The following is a 16,335-nucleotide window of genomic DNA, read 5'->3' as shown; positions in this document are numbered from 1 at the left end:
TTCCTTTTCATACAGAAACACTTGTATAAAATCCATTGTTTGTCTGCAAAGGCACTTTATTTGAGAATGATCTTTTTTGGAAAATTATCTCTCATTGTTAGTTTCTATGGTTTTTGCTCTGTGTGGGGTTTGTCTCATAGAATGTGTCTATCATTTTTGTGATTCTTGTTTTTAATTTCATTTCAAGATTATAATGATGCTTATTTTAGGTATGTATATACTTGACAAAGAGATTCATGCAAGTCTCTACTTCGAAAGTTGGCAGCTCTCCCACTCACCTATTGCATATACCAGGAACTTATAAATCTGTTACAAATAATTTAAAAGATAGAAATAAAATTTTAATATCCATGAGTGTGATAAAAAGCTAAAAGAAAAGTTTCATGACTAAGCAGTAAGGACACCAGATTCTAAAATTTGAACTACAAAAAATGTGATGGAAATTTACAGTATTGGTCACACAAGACAAAAATTATTTTATCATTCTCAATTTTTTTAAACTTCTAAGGTCATTTTTATAAGATCACTGCTTTTATTCAGTAGCCAAATTTATAGAGCATGTGAAATAATAGACTCGAAAGAAGATGTTGCAAAATCTACTACTGCAAATAGTGCAAACTCTGTTATGAGCAAAGCACACATTCATACATAAGATTTGTATTGTATTCCACAAAATGGAAAGAGAGTTTGAATGAATAAACTGATAAATCTTAACTTTGTAGATCTACCACTATTTAACTAAACTGTGCAATTATTCTTAAAGATGTAGTGAGGATGTAGTCAATATAAATAGCTATTTGGATTTTGTGTTTATGGGATTGTCTTGGGTTAATATTTTGATACATTGGTAACCTTCTGTAACTTTACTAACCTCTCAATCATTACACAGGCTGAATTTCCTTATTTTATGGTGCAAGAGGTTAAATGTAGGTTGATGAGACTGGAGCACTTTGTTAAAAACACATTTACTATCCCAGAGACCTTCTTCATTAAGAATATGCTGGTACTTACCAGTTGTAACACCCAAGACTTTATTCTTTCCAGTTTCTTTTAAAACTGGGACTTCAAGCTTAGAAAGATTTTCGTTGACTGTATGTACTGGTATCTCCTTTTTCTTTGCATGTATGAATGAATTATTCTCAATTAATACCTATTTGTCTCTAGTAATGAAAGACACTATCTTAATTTTAGTCCTTGTTATGAGTGTAAAGTCTTGTGTCTCCAGTGCTCTGTGTTACAGTTTGGTGGGTTTATTACTTTACGTAGATCCACAACTTATAAACAGTTGTATAAATATTCATCTTTATTTAGCTGGCTAATTGATATGTTAAATTTAATAATAATAATAAAAAAATAAGTCATGTGACTAGGGCCTCCTGTCAGGTAGACTGTTCGCTGGGTGCAAGTCTTTTGATTTGACACTACTTTGGCGACTTGCGTGTCGGTGGGGATGAAATGATGATGAGTATGACAACACAACACCCAGTCCCTGAGCAGAGAAAATCTCCCTTAGGATTGACATTCTGTCGCGCTGACCACTCAGCTACCGGGGGTGGACTTAAATTTGATGAAATAGTGTAAATTTAATGGAATTTTGTTACTTCTGATATCATGACTGGGAAAAATAATTATTAATAATTTAGTGGTAAATGAAATTTTCTTTCCTGTTTAGAGAGAGAGAGAGAGCAGAAATGAATTTGTGATATGCGGCAGTCTTACTTGTCCTGTTGCGTTATCAGATTTTGTATGAAACACCTCTTCTTATTAAGCTGTCAAGCTGTCATGCATCTGTAGTGGAATACAATCTCTGATATCACCAAGGAACTGAAGACATTGTGTTTCTCTTTGTTGTTGTGAAAAAACAAGAATCTATACATTTTTTTATTTTACTTCAGATTTCTATGTTTCCTTAATTTGGACATGGAAACACACAAATTTATGGTAAGCATTTAATCTAGATTTTTATGTTTTTATTCTGTTTCTAGCTAGCAGACTTATTAGAAAGAGATATTCACTATTTGGCTGTACTGCAGAGCATTGAAGGAGGGAAGATATTCCCAGCTTCATATGGTGAAATAAAATTTTCTGCCAATTGTTTGCGTTACCTTGCTGGCTGGGCTGACAAAATCCATAGTTACACCATTTTTTGCAGGTACTGAGTGTTCATATCTTAACCACAGTAGCAAATGATAGCAGCATACCTGCTTAATAGCCCATAAGCATAAGTAAATGGCTATGTTTTGACTGTAATAGATAATGAAATTTTGTGGTGATTTATTTGTTGCAATTATAGCTCTCTCTCTCTGTGTGTGTGTGTATGTGTGTGTGTGTGTGTGTGTGTGTGTGTGTGAGAGAGAGAGAGAGAGAGAGAGAGAGAGAGAGAGAGACAGAGACAGAGAGAGAGAGAGTGAGAGAAATGTCTCAGCATCGCCTCCCCTGAAGATGGTATGGTCTTTGCCTTCTTTGGTGGGAGTGAACCAACAAGTTCCCACTGCTTGCTTTGCTTGATTTTCCTTGGGGTCACAGTGAAACATTTAGCAATAATACATGGTGGTTAGGTAGCAAAAGAAGTTATCTGGATTGACCTGACACAACTGGAACATTTCTGCTTCTGCCATGGTTTACTGGGCTCTTTGAATGGGAGTGAGCTATCACAGAACTAAGTGGACAGTGACCATTGTCATGTTCGTAATCTCACGTGAAATGCTGACATCTAATCCACGAGTCATTTTCAATTTTTCCCCTATTGCCTTGATTGTTATATCCTTGTTTTCGAGCACCTTGGCTTCTGCTTCTTCTGTGATTCCCAGCTCTTCTTTACCTTTCAAACTTCTTTGGTCTCACTGAAGTGTCTGTGCCATCTAATCATTATGGTGGAGTGTAGCTGTACCCTTCCACCAAGTCAGCATTGATGGTTGCAGGATTGTTCTGTTTCAGTTGCAGAAGAAATTACCACATGATACGGTATTTTAGTACCATGCTATGGTACTGCAGCATGTGGATTTGGATGTGTACCATGACTGCAGACGTGTAATCTTATTTTATGCTGTGATAATTAGATCTCTGACTACTCATCATGTGATGGAAGAAGAAAAACTAGCTCTGTACCTGGAAAAAGGAGAGAGACATGAAAGAAAAGAGTTGGAAGTAAGAATGGCTATTGTTGCTGACTTTAAAACATCCCTGAGATTTACTGTTGCTGTTTCTATCAAAGCTTTATGTGTTGTGCAGTCCTTTTGATCCAGGGATTAGAGAATCTTGGCTGCTATTTGTCTTTTTGTTTTTCCTCTTTCCTCTTTCTTATCTACGCTTCTTTCTAAAATATGACTAGCATTGTCAAAGAATCTCCCACAATTGCTGGTGGTGAAAGAGAGTGTGAACCTTTGACAATGCTAGCCACTTGTGTTGGTGAAACAACAGAAACCACTAAACCACCATCCATGGAGATCCCAAGATGAATGCTGACGGGCAACACACCAAGATGTGGCCATAAAAGCCTCACTAATTAATGTTTATCATCTGACCAGACACTGATAATAGTTGTAATGAACTTACTCATATCAGTTAGTACTGCATATGAATTAACTTAAAGGACATAGATAAAATAAAATAAGACAGCTAAAGTCTTTTAAATTTCAGATGGCCCTTACTTCACCTACACAAAGAAAGAGCCTGTTGGAGTGGTTGGGCAGATAATACCATGGAATGCTGCTGTCGTGTCAGCTGTACAGAAATTAGCTCCAGCTTTTGCTACTGGATGCACTGCAGTACTGAAGCCTGCTGAAGATACACCTCTCAATGCCTTATATATTGCAGCTCTGTGCAAAGAAGTGAGTGCGGTTTCTTCTGTAAGCCTTTTTTGAGACTTGTACAGAATGACAGAAAGTATCTACAATGACTGCAAGTATCTACACACTATCATAGATTGGAGAAATTTATAAAGATTATGGTGTCACAGGCTGAGTAAAACTCCCAATAGTATCTACAGCCTCACTGAAGCAGTAGACTTGCAACATGAGGACATGCAGTTAGATTAGGAGATTGTTTGCCACAGAGGAAATATTTCAGTTAAGGTATTTAAGCTTCACTAAACACAACCAGTTGAAATATTTCTGAGGTCATAGCAGAGTGAAATTGTCATAGAATAACTCCAACTCCAAACAACCAGCTTGTCCCCATATTTTAATATAGAGTGAGAATGAAGAACTGAAACTGACTGATATGTACAGTGATTAAGCACTGGACTTGTATTCAGGAAATCTGAAGTTCAAATCTGGAGGTAGCTATCCTTATTTTTATTTTCTATGATTTCCTTAAATCACTTAGTGGCTGCAGGAACAATTCCTTTCACAAAACAGTGGCTAGTGGTAGTATTAGTAATTTATTTATACAAGAACATTTTTACAATGAAACAGAATTTGCCTGCTTAATGCAAATGAAAAACATTAGTCATAAACACACACATATGAATCTATAAATATGTGTTTAATGAGAACAGGTCAGGAGGTCAGCCATGTTCTTGTTGAAGTAACCATCTTGGTATTTGTCTGAAGAGATATAGGAATTTCATGGAAAACCTATCTTAGAATTGCTGGACAGAGCATGATCCCCAATCCTTTTGAATCTGAGGCCACTACCTTAACAAATGCATTGCTTGGTTCAATAGCATCTAGCATACAATGGTAGTGTTTGTACAGGTCTGGAACACATTAGCTTCCTAACTGAAAAGAAGTTGTAGGCTGTTAATTTAGTCACTCAACCATTATCAGTGGCACGCACTACACAAACCTGCAGTTGACTATGCCCATGCTGCTATCTCTCTGTTACATCTTCATGTCTTCCCATCTGCTGTCTGAAAAAATAAGCAGTATTCCTTCATGATGAGTGAGATGTTGAACTTAGAAGAATGGTGAGACATTAGTATTGATAGTAGTAGTAGTTTTATTCATCTGTAGGTCTCTTTTACAAGGATATTGGACCTGTCTTGGAATTTTATGCTATCTTGGGTGCATGAATTTCCTGTGAAAAGCATTATGTTTTGTTTGTATAATATCGTGTGGGAGAAATTATTTAGTTGTCACTATTTTTCATGAACTCATACCCTGTTCTCTAACTAATCTTAATCTGTGTAGAATGTCTTTTTAAATAGTTGTGTTATAGCTATTACTTTCATCTCCTGGAGCAACACCAGACAGAAAATGCTGTTTCAAGCTACTTGATAAATGGTTCTTGTTCCACGACCAATGGTAGAACCATTTGTGACATACTTGCTAATGCTTTCTTCCATATGTAAACAACAGACTGGTAGATGAACTCACATTGCATAGTTACGATATCAATTTTTAAAAAAATATTTCTTTACAATGAGCTTGACTATTACTTTCTCATTATTCATTTAACCCATTTCAGTAGTTTGAAATATGTGCCCATATTTAGTGCACTTGATCCCCAGTAAAAAATCTCATAGCTAAGAATTGGATCTACCTAGGAACAGTATGTCATCACAAGACACTGACTACCACACAGTGACAATAAGAGCGTAAGGACATAACATGCTAATGGTGTTTTATTTCCAGTACCTTCATGTGTTCATTCCATGACAGCTGACAGTCAGTACTCATCCATAATAAACTGTGTTTGCTATATAATCTGTAGATTTATGTTTAATGTTTAATGTGATAGTGCTGAAACTTCCTGGCAGATGAAAACTGTATGGCAGACCAAGACTCAAACTTGGAACCTTCAACTTCCATGGACAAGTGCTCTACCGACCAGGTTATCCCAAGTACAACTCATGACCCATCCTCACAGCTTTACTTTCAACAGTACCTTATCTCCTATCTTCCAAACTTTCAGAATTTATTCTGCAAAACTTGCAGGACTAACACTCATGGAAGAAAGAATATTGTGGAGATGTGGCTTAGCCACAGCCTGGCGAATGTTTCCAGAATGAAATTTTAATTCTGTGCACTGGTAGATTAAAACTGTGTGCCACACGAAAACTTGGAACTCTTGACCTTCGCTTTTCATGGGCAAGTGCTCTACCAGCTGAGATACCCAAGCATAATGCATGGCCCATCCTCATGGCTTGACTTCTGTCAGTACCTTATCTTCTGTCTTCCAAACTTCATAGGAGTTCTCTTGCAAAACTGCGTGACTAGCACTACCAGAATAATGGAATACTGGAGAAATGGATATTATGTAGTCACAGCATGGTGGATGTTTTCAGAATGAAACTTTCACTCTGTAGAGGTGTGGATGCTGATCTGAAACTTCCTGGTAGATTAAAACTTTCTGCCAAAGTGAGACTCAGACTTTGTACCTTTGCTTTTTCTGGGCAAATGCTCTTCCAACTGAGCTATCCAAGCATGGCTTCTAACCCTTCCTCTCAGATTTACTTCCACCATTACCTCATTTCCTACTTTCCAAACTTCAAATCAGCACACTCTTCACCACAGAGTGAAAATTTCACTATGGAAAAATTTACCATGCTGTAGCTAAGCTGCGTCTTCACAATATCCTTTCTTCCAAGAGTGCTAGTCCTGCAAGTGTTGCAGGAGAACTTCTGTAATGTCTACTGTGTATTGGACTGCCTATCTTAGTGCACTGATCTTAGACAACTGCAAATAAAAATGTATAGGGTGTAAAAATGTTGTGGGCAATAACTCACAGACAAAATTAGTGCAGGAAAATGACTTTATCATCTGTATAATGACACCAAATGATGTGACAAAAAATGAGGCAGAGGTTTGTATGAAAAGTCAGCAGTATTCCCTAGAAGCTAACAAATGCAAAAACACAGTACTTCATGTGTAAACAAAGAAATTCAGAAAACAAACTTTAAAATAAGGAAACTGTTTTCACAATACACCAAGTGTGATGCACTGGATATAAGCAAGCTGCATCAAAATCTGCACACAAAGCATAGAATGCATTTAAACTATGAAGGGAAAAGGTTTGTTCATGATCATGTAAGTGAAATAATTAATGAAAGAATTTTAAGGAATAGAACAATCCATCAGCTTTCTGCTTGTCCTACTGACAACATAGAGGAAAGTAAAATGAACAAGAAAGAAGAACGAAAAGACAACACAACTCGCCATCCTAATTTAAACTAAAGGTGTGTGATGCTGTAAATATGACTCCCAACTACTAAATCATGAATACACCTGATCTAAAAATTTATCACCATAATGTGCAATCTCTGCTTAATAAGGTCGACAAAATTAATGTACTGTTAGCTTATGAAATAAAAGATATCACAGTGTTATGCATTTCTGAACATGGCTTAACCCAGAATTAATTCAGAATGTCAAAATAAATAAATTCATTTTGTCTTCCTACTACTGCAGGAAAAACAATGAGCAGGGTGGGATCGCAATTTCCATAAAGGAAAATATAAATTTTACTACCTCACCTGACTTCACTAGAACAAATGTTGAAAAGGATTATGAAAATGCAGCTATAAAAATTACTCAATTCAACCAGGTTTTTGCTGCAGTTTACCGATCAATGTCTGGAAGTTTTGAACTTTTTTTTTAAGAAAATGGAGTCCCTGCTGAATAAAAGTAAATAAAAAAGATTATGAGTTGATAATCTGTGGCGACTTCAATATTGATTTCCTCATGAATAGTAGAAACAGAGAGGCCTTTGAACCTTGCAACACCTTGTAATTTAATGGGTGAAATAAAAGCTGATACCTGAGTAACAGAAATTTGTGAAACAAATTTAGATAAATTTCTAGTGAAGAAAAGTTTACATAACACTTCACTAAAGATTTTCAATACAGGTTTTATTGACTATCTTGCTTAAATAATAAACTTAAAAATGAAAGGCAGTATTATTAACATGTCTTTAAGAATCATATGCAGAAGGTATAATCAGGATAATGTAAGCTACTTGAACAGTTTACTACAGAAACAAAAATGGTCACTGGTTTACAAAATTAATGTTATAAATGAAAAATTCAAGACTTTCATTGATACATTGACCAATTTCTTTCAGACTACATTCCCACCAAAAATTGTAACCATAAAGGAGGAATTCTAGAACAAACAAATGGCTCACATGGGGAATAAGGGTTTTATGCCAGAAGATTCTACTTCATGAAATATGTAAATAAAAAAAATCCTCACTTGAAATACATTTATACTATAAAAATACTCCAGAATACTAAGGAAGGTAATAAGAGCAACAATAATAATGCATAATGCTGAATAGATTTATAATTCAGCTAATAAAGCGAATATTACATGGAGTGTTAGAAAAAGAGAATCTGGTGAACACAGACCATCCTTAAAAAATATAACACTATGATAAAAAAATAAAAAAGTAACAAACCCCTTAAAAGTAGTCAACATATTCAACAATTTTTTAACAGGTGCTACTGATAACATGAGTATAAAGTAAGTGCTTATAGAGAGCAAGTGCTTATAGAGGGGAAGATGAAGTAGCTAATGCAATAAAAGGACTAAAAATTCCAACTCTGGAGGCATTGATAGTGTCCCCGCAACAGTCTTACAGGAAAATGGATCAAACATAACTGAAATATTTACACACCTACGCGACTGCCCACTTCAGGTGGGCACTTTCTCTGACATATTGAAAACACCTAAAGTCATTCCAGTATATAAAAAAAGGTGAGAAAGATAATGCAAATAACTACAGACCTATCACAGTTCCCTCCTGCATTTCAAAAGTATTAGAAAAAATTATCTATGACAAACTTATGAAATTTGTAAATAAAAACAATATCCTTTGCAATGAAAAACATGGATTCAGAAATAAGATGTTAATGACAAATGAATGCATCAATTCCATATTAAGCCTGATGGACAAGAAACAGGAATCAATAGGAGTATTTATTGACTTGTCAAGAGCTTTTGGCAAGGTGGACTATAAGATTCTGCTGTTAAAGTTTGAAAGACTTGTATTTGATGTCTTTTCAACAACTGGATCAGTTCCTTCCTGAGCAATCGTAAGCGGGCACTGTGCATCAAGCACAGAAGTATCACCCAATAAATTGTCTATGAACACTTACCAGACTATAAACAAATTAAATATGGTGCATCCCAAGGATCCGTAATAGGGCCCCTTCTGTACCTACTGTGCATAAATGAATTCAACTTAGATGTGGATGCACATAAAACAATCATATTTGCAGATGACACAACATTCCTACTAAAAAGAGACAACAATGAACAATTACATCAGTCAATAAACACTGTCACAAAACAGCTTAGCTGGTGGGCACTGAATAATCAGCTTATAATAAAAAGTTAAAAGAAAACCACTGTGCTAGAATTCCACAATGCTCCGAACAGTGACATGTGCCTGCAGAAAATCTCTAAAGTCATATTTACAGCATGGCTGCTATTACTCTACTGAAGAACCTTTTAATTTATGAAGTGTGTAATGCAAATACTTAATGTATAGAATGTGTTTTTGTAACCTTAATTAAGTATGCCTAGAGATCACTATCAGAGGTGTACTTATAACCTGACTCGTACAAAATCTTACGCAAAAGGTGCTTTAGCAGACAACAGGTTGGTTGGTTTGTTTGGAGAGAAAGGGACTAAACTACAGGATCATCAGTCCTATAGACAACAAGACCAATAAATACAATACAATCATTTTACAAGTAATAGTTCATTTATGAAGATTAGTATGGCTGCAACAGTAGAGACTTCATAAAGCCAAGTGGCTCCAATGTCTATTACACAGTTTCAGGATAACTGATTGTAGAATCTGGAAATTCTCTTTTATCGTTTGAGAAAATAGATAACATTGCGCTATTTTTGCAACCAGTCAATGAAAATTGGGATATTTCTGGATAGAATTTAACATGTGGTAGCAATACTAATCCACAAAAATAGAGAGAAGCATGTAATATCCAAATATCAGCCAATCTCTCTGCTGTGTCTTCTTAAAGCTACTTGAGAGAACAATGCATGATAGGATTTATAGCCACTCTGCAAAAAATAGCTTAGTTACACCTACACACCTTGGCTTCCATAAGGAATTCTCCACAGGGAGAGCTATATTTAGTGTAACAGAAGTAATTGCAGGTGAGTTAAATTTCAGTGGGTGTCCAATGGGGATCTTCTGTTACCTTGATAAGGCGGTAGACTGTGTATATAATAACACTACTTAAAAAGTTTCCACACAATGATAGGCATCAAAGGCGAACCTCTGACTTCGCTAGAATCTTACTTACACAACAGGAAACAGAGTTTGATTAATGGAGGCAGGTGTAACAATAAACTCAGATGAGAGAGATGTAAAATACGGAGTTCTGCCAGATTCAATCCTTGGGCCATTGATTTTCTTGATCTCTGTTCATGTCCTATTAATTTCACTTAATAACAGAGCAAAAATTGTGATTTTGGCTGACAAAAATATTCTGATCAAAGGCCCAATTTCACAATGAAGGATACAGCCCAGAAAGTCACTAACCAAGCATACAAATGGACCAAAGCAAGTAGCCTGACATGAATTTTTTCAGTTTTCATTATACAGTTTGAGACAGCACATAACAAAAGTTCAAATTCCTGAAATGAGTATTAACAAGCAGGAAATTAATGAAACTACCCATACAAAATTTCTGGGCATCCAGGTGGACAGTCAGTTAAGATTGAATGAACAAATTTATCAGCTCCTCAAGAAATTTACCTTAGCATGCCTTGCTCTGAGGGCCATTTCTCACTTTGCTGACAGAGAAATAGTGCTCTTGCCATATTTTGCATTTTTCCATTCTGTAATCACCTATGGTCTAATCTTCTATAGAAATGCTGTAGGAGTTGAAAAAGTTTTCAAACAACCAAAATGAGCAGTGAGATATTGGGTCCCTAGCAGAATATCCTGCAGAGGTCTCTTCATGTTCCTCATGATATTTACAATTACAGGGTAATAGATTTATTAACTAATGTTTGTTGTCAACAACAGGGAATTCTTTAAATTGTGACATCCACAGCCATGAAAAGGACAGGTAAAAAATTTCCACTAAAGCTCAGCAACTCTCAAGAATGTATATCAGGGAGTTGAGAATAAGGCATAAATGTGTACAATAACCTTCTCATCAATATAAAAAACGAAATTAATAATGTACAGGTATTCAAAAGTTACTAGGCACCCCTTGGAGTAAAAACAGAGGAAACCACTTAGGTAAGAACACATTCTTAAAAAGAAAAAGTTATACATTTGCTTATATCAAGAATATAACAGATTTTAATTTAACTTATGATGATAAACATGTTCTTTATTTATTTATCTCATTGGGATAAAAATTACACTTGCATTTCTCCTCCTTTTTAGCAGTCACTTAAACTTTGGCAGTAAATTGCAGGTTGTAATATTGTATGCACTCCGCTGTTCTTTGAAAATAAGTAAAATAATGTACATACAATATGTAAAATCCTTATGTAATAATATATTGCTTCACTTGATTCATTCTATAGCACCTGTACACTAATTTTAAAACATGTACTCAACAGGACCAAATAAAAAACGACATCAAATCAGCATTTGTCAATCAGAATTTCTTTTGTAGGCTGGTTTCCTGCTGGAGTTGTCAATGTTGTCCCAGGGTATGGGCCAACTGCAGGAGCTGCTGTTGCATCACACCCTGATATTTCAAAAGTGTCATTCACTGGCTCTGTTCCGGTAAGAATTTTTATTGCTATAATAAGTTTGTTCTTGAAGTTTAAAAAAATCGTAGGAACAGTGACAATCTGTTGCTGGAAACATGCAGATTATTGTGCATTTGGTCATTTACAAATGCCTTATTTGTAATAAATAGTTAATTTGAAGTAGATCCAGTAATGTAAAATGCATATCTGTATCTTTACATGAATGTTTTTGGCATGAATGTTTCTGTAATTGTTACTAAATAAAAAAAACAAATATACTATATCAGAATACAAAGTTTAATATGGAGGTCATTCATCAAGTTCTCTAATTTGAACAAAAAGCCACTGCACTTTCCACTGGGACCCTTGTTGCAAGCTGTTTGCACTACATTGTGGTCTCTTTTCAGCTGAATCCATATTCACAGTACCAGCTGTCAATGCAGTGAACCAATAGGTTATTTTATGCAGCCAAGATGGCCTACTCCACCCGCTCCCTGTCTGTGTACTGAGCAGGTAGCTACTAGATGAAATGTCTAGTTTGAGCAAGCCTGGTCTGGATGGTTAACTGACTTGGCCTTGTGTCATTAGACAACATGGCCTTGCTGTGTTAGCATTGTGAATGGCTGAAAGCAAGGGAGAAATACACTCATGATTTTCTTCCCAAAGGCATGCTGCTCCACTATATGGCTTAATGATGGCTGATAGTTGCAGAGTATAGCTAACACTTGGTTCAAGAATCATAAAAGAAGGTTGTACACATGGCAGAAGCCTGGAGATACTGACAGATTTAAGATAGATTATATAATGGTAAGACAGAGATTTAGGAACCAGGTTTTAAATTGTAAGACATTTCCAGGGGCAGATGTGGACTCTGACCACAATCTATTGGTTATGAATGGTAGATTAAAACTGAAGAAACTGCAAAAAGGTGGGAATTTAAGGAGACGGGACCTGGATAAACTGACTAAACCAGAAGTTGTACAGAGTTTCAGGGAGAGCGTAAGGGAAAAAATGGCAGGAATGGGGGAAAGAAATACAGTAGAAGAAGAATGGGTAGCTTTGAGGGATGAAGTAGTGAAGGCAGCAGAGGATCAAGTAGGTAAAAAGACGAGGGCTAGTAGAAATCCTTGGGTAACAGAAGAAATATTGAATTTAATTGATGCAAGGAGAAAATATAAAAATGCAGTAAATGAAGCAGGCAAAAAGTAATACAAATGTCTCAAAAATGAGATCAACAGGAAGTGCAAAATGGATAAGCAGGGATGGCTAGAGGATAAGTGTAAAGATGTAGAGGCTTATCTCACTAGGGGTAAGATAGATACTGCCTACAGGAAAATTAAAGAGGCCTTTTGAGAAAAGAGAACCACTTGTATGAATATTAAGAGCTCAGATGGAAACCCAGTTCTAAGCAAAGAAGGGTAAACAGAAAGGTGGAAGGAGTATATAGAGGGTCTATACAAGGGCGAGGTACTTGAGGACAATATTATGGAAATGAAAGAGGATGTAGATGAAGATGAAATGGGAGATATGATACTGCGTGAAGAGTTTGTCAGAGCACTGAGAGACCTGAGTCGAAACAAGGCCCCGGGAATAGACAACATTCCATTAGAACTACTGACGGCCTTGTGAGAGCCAGTCCTGACAAAACTCTACCATCTGGTGAGCAAGATGTATGAGACAGGTGAAATACCCTCAGACTTCAAGAAGAATATAATAATTCCAATCCCAAAGGAAGCAGGTGTTGACAGATGGGAAAATTACCTAACTGTCAGTTTAATAAGTCACGGCTGCAAAATACTAACGTGAATTCTTTACAGACGAATGGAAAAACTGGTAGAAGCCGACCAAGGGGAAGATCAGTTTGGATTCCGTAGAAATGTTGGAACACGTGAGGCAATACTGACCCTACGACTTATCTTAGAAGAAAGATTAAGGAAAGGCAAACCTACGTTTCTAGCATTTGTAGACTTAGAGAAAGCTTTTGACAATGTTGACTGGAATACTCTCTTTAATTCTGAAGGTGGCAGGGGTAAAATACAGGGAGCGAAAGGCTATTTACAATTTGTATAGAAACCAAATGGCAGTTATAAGAGTTGAGGGGCATGAAAGGGAAGCAGTGGTTGAGAAAGGAGTGAGACAGGGCTGTAGCCTCTCCTCAATGTTATTCAATCTGTATATTGAGCAAGCAGTAAAGGAAACAAAAGAAAAATTTGGTGGAGGTATTAAAATCCATGGAGAAGAAATAAAAACTTTGAGGTTCGCCGATGACATTGTAATTCTGTCAGAGACATCAAAGGACTTGGAAGAGCAGTTGAACGGAATGGATAGTGTCTTGAAAGGAGGATATAAGATGAACATCAACAAAAGCAAAATGAGGATAATGGAATGTAGTTGAATTAAGTCGGGTGATGCTGAGGGAATTAGATTAGGAAATGAGACACTTAAAGTAGTAAAGGTGTTTTGCTATTTGGGGAGCAAAATAACTGATGATGGTGGAAGTAGAGAGGGTATAAAATGTAGACTGGCAATGGGAAGGAAAGCGTTTCTGAAGAAGGGGAAATTTGTTAACATGGAGTATAGATTTAAGTGTCAGGAAGTCGTTTCTGAAAGTTTTTGTATGGAGTGTAGCCATGTATGGAAGTGAAACATGGACGATAAATAGTTTGGACAAGAAGAGAATAGCAGCTTTCGAAATGTGGTGCTACAGAAGAATGCTGAAGATTAGATGGGTAGATTACTTAACTAATGAGGAGGTGTTGAATAGGATTGGGGAGAAGAGAAGTTTGTGGCACAACTTGACTAGAAGAAGGGATCGGTTGGTAGGACATGTTCTGAGGCATCAAGGGATCACCAATTTAGTATTGGAGGGCAGTGTAGAGGGTAAAAATCGTAGAGGGAGACCAAGAGATGAATACACCAAGCAGATTCAGAAGGATTTAGGTTGCAGTAGGTACTGGGAGATGAAGAAGCTTGCACAGGATAGAGTAGCATGGAGAGCTGCATCAAACCAGTCTCAGGACTGAAGACCACAACAACAGTTACAGAGTTGCCAAAATGCCTCTGCAGCAGCTGCTTCACTGGCTGTGGAATGTGTGGAGGAGTGCCATGATTAGAATAGATGAGATGTAGTTTTTGTTCCAATTCATCCATAATGATGAGATCCTCTGAGAAGAGGAACATACCAGAAAACAAGAACACACACTAAATATTTACAAAATAAGAACATATATGCTAATGTAACTTCCATAGATGCCAAATGAAATTGTCCAGATGGATGTGGAGTAGGTAAAAATAAGAGACAAAAAATCATTTACAATGATTACAATGCTGCACTAAATTTGTACAGAAGTCAGATTGTACACAACATTCACATTATGTGGTATTATTAATAATACACATTCATCAGTCAGTTCTGCTAAGAAATTCATCAGTGGAGTAGCAGCTGTTGACCACCAATAAATCCTTTAGATTTCTCTCAAACCGAACTTTTTTATTAGCTAAACTTTTGATGACTGCTGGTATTTTACTGAAGATGTGTATTGCTGAATAGTGGACACCTTTTGGAAACAAAATAAGTGACTTTAAATCTTTGCGAAATTTATTATTATTACTAGTGTTGATTCCATTAACTGAGCTGTTGTCTTGAAAAGCTTTTCTTTAAGAAATAAATATATTGGGAAGCAGTAGTTAGTATCCCCAGTTCCTTAAACAGCCCTCCACAGGATATTCTTGAGTTCACATCACAAATAATTCATATTGCATGTTTTTGGGCTCAGGAAACTTTAGCTTGGCTTGATGAGTTTTCCCTGAAATTAATTCAGTATGACATATGGAATGAAAGTAAGCATAGTACACCAGCTTTTTATTTTTATATCACCTATATCTGACAACATTCACAAAGCAAATAGAGATTTATGTAGCACTTTGGTATAACTGCAGTTAAATTTATCAAGCTGTAATACCAAGAATTTAACACTGTCAATTTCTTATATCTGCTTGTCATCATATTTTAGGTATGTACTGGCAGGAAACATTTTACAAGTTCTGAATTCCATATAGTATGTTTTTTCAAGGCTTAGTGACAGAGAATTGGCTAGGAACCATGTATTAATGTCAATGAAAATTTCATTAGCCAACGTCTCTAATGCTATACATGATTTACTATTTATTGCAATGTGTTTATCATTTGCAAACAAAACAAACATGGCATCTGGTAATGTTACTGATGAAAAGTCAGTGATACACACAAGAAAAAGAAAGGGACCTAAGATGGAATGTTGGGAACACCACATGTTGTTGACTCACAGTTGGATGATGCCTGTTAGCTTAATACATGTCTCTTTCCTATTGACACCTTTTGTTTTCTTTCTGTTAGAGACAAAGGACTTGAACCAATTTGCAACATTTCTGTTACACCATAATACTCTAATTTACTTAAGAGCATATCGTGATTTACACAGTCAAATGCCTTTGACAGATCACAAAATGTAGCAGTAGACTGTAATGTATTGTCTGATGAATTAAGTATATTCTCACTGTCTGTGTAGGTAGCCTTCTCTGTATTATAATCCTATAGAAATCCAAATTGTGGCTTGGATAATATTTTATTTGTGGTCAGTTTGTTAAGAAGATGGCTGTATATTATCTTTTCTAAAACGTTTGAGAATGTGGATAAAAGTGAAATTGGACAGAAGTTTGTTGGTATTTT

At 36.1% G+C, this 16,335-nt stretch overlaps 1 pseudogene; it reads left to right on the top strand.

Annotated features, from left to right (window-relative positions):
* Positions 1–16,335, top strand: part of LOC126189031 (aldehyde dehydrogenase 1A1-like) — a 94,779-nt pseudogene that overhangs the window by 54,253 nt on the left and 24,191 nt on the right.

Source organism: Schistocerca cancellata, chromosome 5, assembly GCF_023864275.1.
Source record: "Schistocerca cancellata isolate TAMUIC-IGC-003103 chromosome 5, iqSchCanc2.1, whole genome shotgun sequence".
Classification (NCBI taxonomy): Eukaryota; Metazoa; Arthropoda; class Insecta; order Orthoptera; family Acrididae; genus Schistocerca; species Schistocerca cancellata.
The sequence above is the reverse complement of the archived record's forward strand: the minus strand, read 5'-3'. Positions and strand labels throughout refer to the sequence as shown.